Genomic DNA, 7,842 nt, shown 5'->3' with positions numbered 1-7,842 from the left:
TAAATTATAATTAGAAAGACAAAGTTTGAGAATCCGTCCACTTATATATTCACAGCTTGCACAAGATATATAAACATGAGTCTTATCGTTCACTCAAATCCAAAGCCACAATTCTCAACTGTACTTAAAAATAAATTCTTTCAGCCTTCCATAGCATTTCATCCCATTCTTCACAAACCCTAGATAGCAAATAAATACATTTTAATCTAAAGATTAAAGATATATTTTTATACGCGAAGACAGAAACTCATCGTCATCTGCACAAAAATCTTTATACTCTCCAAACCCGGATGACAGTCACTCAAACTTATCTTTGAGATCCGATCAAAATATCTTTTTCGTGCTGTCTTCCAACGAAACGTTAAAACGTAAAGCAAATAAATATTCTGTTGTATATGTCAAAAAGTTGTCCATGAACACTAACACGTCCGCAAGTCGTCATCGCCTTTACTGTTACACTCTGAAGGAACGCTACACAAACAGTCGTGGTGTTTGTCACACAAAATAATAATTGATTGATAATTTACAGTACATTCCGATGGGAAAAATGTGGAAAACACCAACTGTATGTGTGTAAATGTTGAATATTTATTGCTTCTGAATTTTGAATGAAGAATATAAACGGTTACGAGTTATATACATACCTTTATCAATTCGTCTCGATCACTGGATTTTGTCCCATATAGCATATATTGAAATACGAGTTTAATGCGTGATTTTCCCACCAGTGTCGCCTGTTGACGCGAATTTGTTTCAACAAAAGAATGTTGTGTATCACAACATAATAACCACAGATGAACTGAGCATGTGTTGTAGGATCCTATATACCACAACATTCTAACCGCACATCAACTGAGCGTGCGCTGTCTATCACAACACTAACCTCAAATCTACTGAGCATGCGTTGTAGGATGCTGTATATCACAACACTAACCTCAAATCAACTGAGCATGCGTTGTAGGATGCGGTATATCACAACACTAACCTCAAATCAACTGAGCATGCGTTGTAGGATGCTGTATATCACAACATTCTAACAGCAAATCAACTGATCAGAAGTCGGGAAGTTTGCCTGAGGCTCATAAAATTTTCACCTCTGTTATTTAGCGAATAATGAAAGTTATGAGACAGTGGCTTAAATTTTGGAGTCATATTACACACAAAACAATGTTTGCCAACGGAAAACGAATTCTAGCCACATAAACTACAGTGTATGTATATTTTTCGGTTGCTTAATATTAACAATTTCCATTAGAGAATTATCGAAAAAAAAGATTATAATTTACGAAGCGTATATCGGTTTAGAATTTCGACAGCAACCTGTGTATAAATACTTCCTTCTCTGCGTCTGCGCAGACCGCAGTTAGCCACAATTCAACAGAAATCAATAAGACTGTAATTAAACATCACATAAATTCGTTACTTACTTTAAAAAAAATAATTTAATCCTTCTTAGTCGCGGAAACTTGTTAGCAGTTAGATTAAACGTATGCTTACACTAATCGGTAGTTATTATTATTATACACAGAAACATTAGCTACAATTATTAACACTAAGCATCGGTAAGATCGTATTGCTTGCTCTGTTTTTCGAAATATCAGCCAGTTCCTCTCCAAGAAATAAATAAATGAATGAATCCTATCAACAAGAACGTGCTCAAAATTTTTGGGGTGGGACGAGAGTGCGCTATAAGAGTGACAGTCAAATCCCACCGTCTATCAGACAATAATAGCCAAAGAGATGGCGGTGGGCGTTTTTGACTAGCTGCCTTCGCTCTACTCTATCACTTCAAAATTATGGAGGGCTATGTGTAGGTTGCCCTTGTGGGTTTCTCGTCAGTAAAATGTATCGTGAATATAAACTGTTTACTGATCAAAATTACAGGTCTACGCCTTTCTTCGTCAGAAACACAGCTGTAATGACAAACAGTCAGTTAAGCGTGAAAGATAAAGGTCTTATTTAAAACATCATGAGGCGGCATAAGTTATAAACATATACTTGAAAAGTGGTTTGTTTGTTTTGAATTTCACACAAACCTAAATGAGGGTTATCTGCATTAGCCGTCCCTAATGTACCAGTGATAGACTAGACTAGAAAGAAGGCAGCTATTCATCACCACCCACCGCCAACTTTTGGGCTACTCTTTTACAAACGAATAGGGAAATTGACCGTCGCATTATAAAGGCAATACGGCTGAAAGGGAGAGCATGTTTGGTGGTACGGGATTCGAACCCTCGACCCTCAGACTGCGAGTCGAGCGACCTATGCGAATATCTAAGAAATAATTTGTGAGATGGTTCAACCACAGACGATCTCTGAATATAAAGTTTTATATTAACGATATGAAATAACATTTTATAGTTTATTTTATCATCTCTCACTTTGGGGTAATATCTTAGCTTCCCAAATATTTCAGATCTCTGTACTGCCTATTTTTACTTCTAAACCCATGGGAAACTGATACATTATAAAAATACGTCACTGTAACTATCAACATATAATATAGGAAGTATCGATTCTAGCATTCATTTTAATTCAGTGCTGTGAGAAGAGTTGGTTTTAACACTGAGAAACTTTGGGCAGTTATTTGGGGAGCGGGTGGGGGCACTGACTAATCAAACTAACACCGAGGAGCTTTTCTTATGATTACAGAGTATACATCTTCTTGACACATTTCTGTAAACAGAAGTTTTACAGCAGTAACATGTAATAAATACAACTGCCACAACCCGTTAGTCCACTTCGGAGTGCAAAAACCTCAAGATGAAAACTCGTGCTTAAAAGTAACTGTTTTGTAATTCGCCATTAAATTATTCCAAGTAACAAAACGGATCAAGTTTATCAAGTCTGATTTGGCAGGATGAATGTTTGTTTGTTTTTGATAAATTTCGCGCAAAGCTACTAGAGGGCTACGTGCGCTAGCCGTTCCTAACTTAAAAGTAACTGTTTTGTAATTCGCCATTAAATTATTCCAAGTAACAAAACGGATCAAGTTTATCAAGTCTGATTTGGCAGGATGAATGTTTGTTTGTTTTTGATAAATTTCGCGCAAAGCTACTAGAGGGCTACGTGCGCTAGCCGTTCCTAATTTAGGGGTGACAAGCTCAACAGTATGCAGATAATCAACACCACCGCCGCCACTCTTTAAACGCCCCCTCCGTTGAAAGGGTGAGCATATTTCGAACCCGCAATCCGCAGGTTGTGAGTCGAGCACCCTAACCACCAGATTGTACACACTAAAAACTGAGGTTTCTATTCCAAAAAAAAAAACATTGAAAAAGAGTTAAACCCGAAACTTATTATTGCGACAAGACAATTCAAAGCAGAAAAAACTACGAAACTTCGGTAAGTTTAATCCTATATGGATATCTTATATGAAGAATATATTAAATGGCATTTGAATTCCAATTCAAAAGTCACTGCAAGCGAGCTATTTCGCCCATTCAACCGACTGAAGAGCAACACCCCTAGCAGAGTTGGTAGAACCCACCACATACAGACCCCTATCTGTTGACAAACCTTTACTGTGAGGGTTAATCTATGTTACTGTTAAAAAAACTATCGAATTGCTGAAAGATATTTCGTTCAACAACGGAAATTCTCCCTAAACAATACCATCATTAGTAAGACCGGTTCAGGTTCACCTCGGATTTAAGCGGAACTGTGTGTGTGTGTAAATCTGTAACCTGCGTATATAAGGGTTAGACGATAGTAACAGGTTTTTGCTTTGGAAAGAAAAAAAACTCGGATCTTTGTTCTACTAAACGGAAATTATAATAAACAATTCCAATGATTTGAAATATTTAAAAATATTGTTGGCTGATTATTTTCGAGTAGCTTTCCATAATTCTGCTTTCAAAACTGTATCAAGAATCAATAAATACCGAAAGAACGAAACTGTTATTTTTCGACATATAGCGAGAATTATAAAAAAAAAAGGTCTTTTCGGAAAATATTCAAAACATTTATATCTTAAACGACAATAACGTCGTTCAAGAAAAATGTCTCATTTTCTTAAGTTAGCACAGACGTGAAACTAATGTGTTCATTTAAATATTTGACATGGTTGTACGAAAAAAATCCATATTTCAAAAACTGTTTTCCCCATCCTCTTATTCCAACAGATAATCTTGTCTAAACTTTCGATATTACCAGAGATACGTGAATAAAAAGATAATAAAAATGTCTCGTGTGGGTGAAGACACAAAATTAAATTTTCCACTCCCACTGTAATGAAGTGATGTCGGCTAGTTGAAATCTTTGAACTTTCTGTACCAAACTGTGCTATTGGAACATCTGGTTTAAAAAAAAAATATGTTTGTGTAAAGGCAGAGTGGGAGATGTGTTTCTATCTCTGTAATCCCAGGCAATTATACGATAAGGTCAAAATACGAAACAAGAAGAAAAAATGCCCTAGTTAATCAGCAGATGGCACCACCATAATTTAAATCCGTGTTTTCTTGTTCACGTACGAGTGCAAAGCATAATGTCAAAATACGCTTAATTAATTTATAAAAGAAAAAGAAAAGAAAAGTGCTCTATACAATGACTAAAGTATTTCGAAAATTCAAAAAATATATTGAACTAACTGAAATGATCAAATTGAAATATAAAGTTTCTTAAATAATATCGAAAAAAAAAGTTTTATCACTTCAGGTGGCGCATACAAAATGCTTCAGAGTAATCACTCACATTACATTCTCTAGATTGTACAAGTATATAAGAAGAACCCAAAACAAATTCTACATTATTTTAAAGCTAAGAAACAGCACGTGAAATAAAACGTAGCGATCTTACATGGTACAGTATTTTATATGAGTATTGCATGATGATGATTCAGCAAGTAGTCCCTGGGCATCAAAATCTTGTCTTACCTTTCATCAAATTGCATGATCATTAGATCCAGATTAAACGATAAAGGTTGCCTATCAACACTTCATCTGTAATATCCCTTCTGTACGAAGTTCTAGTCAGTAGAAATTACATATATGTGTGTTTAATGTTTTCAGTTATTTCTGCGTACGTGCGTGTTTGAATGCAGTAAAAAATAACATTGCACAGGCAACATTCTGTTCAGTCATGTGACAAATAGTTTCTCAACTTACATGATGGATCAAATTTTTAATTTCTCGTATAAAGCTGACTTTCTACATAGCTGGTTTCAGTCGTGGCTCTACTTTCATGCATTTTCCTGGGCCCGCACTTATGATGTTTAGCAAAGCACTCTTTCATAGAGAGAACCTGATGATATATGATCACACCATGTACATTTGAAACTCAACTGAAATATGGTGATAGAAAAACTAGTTACTCTGTGCATATGCCACATATGCTACTGTGTTTCGAAATCGTGAAGAAATTACTTCCACCCGAACACCTACTTATGTTGCTGCCAATCATAGGATCTGATTATTTAAATCATCAATTTTATTGGAGACTGTCAGATTGGCCTTGATAACCGTTAAGCCTTTTCTAAATGTCTGGTGAAGTAACTTTCTTAGTTTTTAATAATACCGATAGGCCTGATTAGTTTTTGTTTTTAAATCACTGGTAGGACATGGAACATTTTATTGTTACAGCAAAGAAACACTGTATTTTACATCCCACATTACAATCTATCTACGTTATAAAGATCACCTGAAATACATCCCATATTAAAATCTATAGCCTTACTGGTCTGTCTACGTTATAAAGATCACCTGAAATTAAAATATTGACATCTTCAACAGCACTTTAATTTAGCAAAATCCTCTTCCTTACTCCGAGTTTATCTTCTATAATCCCTCTGATCACTAGTTGTTTCTGGACAAAATAACATCAACAGACGACACATACTCTCAAAATAAAACAAACTAACATCAACAGACGACACATACTACCAAAATAAAACAAAATAACACCAACAGACGACACATACTGTCAAAATAAATCAAAATAACATCAACAGACGACACATACTATCAAAATAAATCAAAATAACATCAACAGACGACACATACTATCAAAATAACATCAACAGACGACACATACTATAAAAATAAAACAAAATAACATCAACAGACGACACATACTACCAAAATAAAACAAAATACCATCAATAGACGACACAAAGTACCAAAATACTACAAAAGAAGCTATGAGAAACAGAATTCTTGAAACATTATTTATGAAAGCAGTACACGAAGTATACAAGTTGTTATACTGTCAGGAATACCAACGTTAACTTTCATCTTGACTGGCAAAAGGAGGAAGTACATGAAAACCAGCCAGTGTAATAAACCATCTATTTCGTATGCCCTGATGTTATCACGCAGGCTTTTGTACCGGTTTAAACACAACCATGTCGATAACCTCCCGCGCTCATACCAGTTTTACTTATATACCACTCACAACGGTGAGAAAAGAAGACGTGCTTCGTAATGAATGGTTGCAGAGTCCCTGTCTCAACCTCGAAGCCTTAATTTAAGTAACTGACTTTTGACAGTGTTTCATTGACAAAACACGAAAATATGAATGAAAAAATTGGACTAGAAAACGATACTGTATTTTGTATTTGATATTTGTAATAAGCTTTTTTTCCTTTCTTCTTATCCACTTTTTTTTTATAAAACCAGAATCACATTCTACAAATTAAATAACCTTCATAATGGCGAATTTATTGATCTTTCAACAAAACCTTCGTAACTTGGCACTATGTTTCTTTTCTTTTTATGTGTTGCATTTCAATTTAAAACTGAACGTGTGCTAATTGAGATTAGCTTCTAAATGATGCTAATTAACATAATAAAAATCACGTTTAACCTAATTTTATCAATAAACTACATACTTAACTTTAAAGACAAAAAAAAATGTTCAGTTTACAACACAAGTCCGTAAAATTGAAATCCTGATAAAGATATCACGTTATTCGCTATGTAAATCAGACAACAAGTAGACCACATTAATTGGCAAATATGTTTTTTTTTTTAGTAACATAATATCAACAATATATCAATGTTTATAAATATATTACTAGCTTAGACTGTTAGAATATTTGAGTTAGGCTTAATATGATACGCTTCTGTAAATTATTATAAACCACCATTAGACTGTTAGTTAGAATATTTGAGTTAGGCTTAATATGATACGCTTCTGTAAGTTAATATAAACCACCACGTAATCTAAGGATTTCAGAGAAGTGGGAATAGTGACATTGTAAAATAATTTAAAATTCATAATTCTGGTATCTAATATCAAAGATGTCACTAGGATCTTTCAGGAGTGCGGTCGATTTTCTGAAACCAATAACACCTGTAGGCTTAAGTAAGCCACGAGACAGTACCGTTAAGTTTGGTAAAAGATTTATAGTAGGGTTCATGTCAGATTGAAGAAAAAGGTCATGAATATTGAGTTATAACACCACGATTTCGTCTTCCGTGATAATCAAAATACAGTTGAGGATCAACAGGTTATAACATGACCTCCCCCAATTAAGCCTATTACATTAATCACTTCGATCATATGTATAACGATTCGCTTTTTTCCTGACTTATCATTTTCCTAAATTAGCAGTTTTTTATATATTTCTTTTTAAACTGTTTATCAACCTCAAACTAATTACCAAGAGCTTCGAGAGGTAAAACCAGAAGTCCTGTATTTTGATTTATTGAATTATATTAAGCATCTCAGAACTAAACAACATATTTATAATAAAATATGAATACAGCGTATCAGTTCATAATCTTTCAAGTCTTTGTGAAATAACTCTTTATACATGTATATAATTTTAATAAACAGTGCCTGAGAAAGAAGACATATAATAATGGTTGAAGACGGCTTGAATGGGTAATGAAGAAAAAACCT

Source organism: Limulus polyphemus, unplaced genomic scaffold (genome assembly GCF_000517525.1).
Source record: "Limulus polyphemus unplaced genomic scaffold, Limulus_polyphemus-2.1.2 Scaffold5185, whole genome shotgun sequence".
In the NCBI taxonomy this organism is placed as follows: domain Eukaryota; kingdom Metazoa; phylum Arthropoda; class Merostomata; order Xiphosura; family Limulidae; genus Limulus; species Limulus polyphemus.
This window is presented reverse-complemented; position numbering follows the sequence as displayed.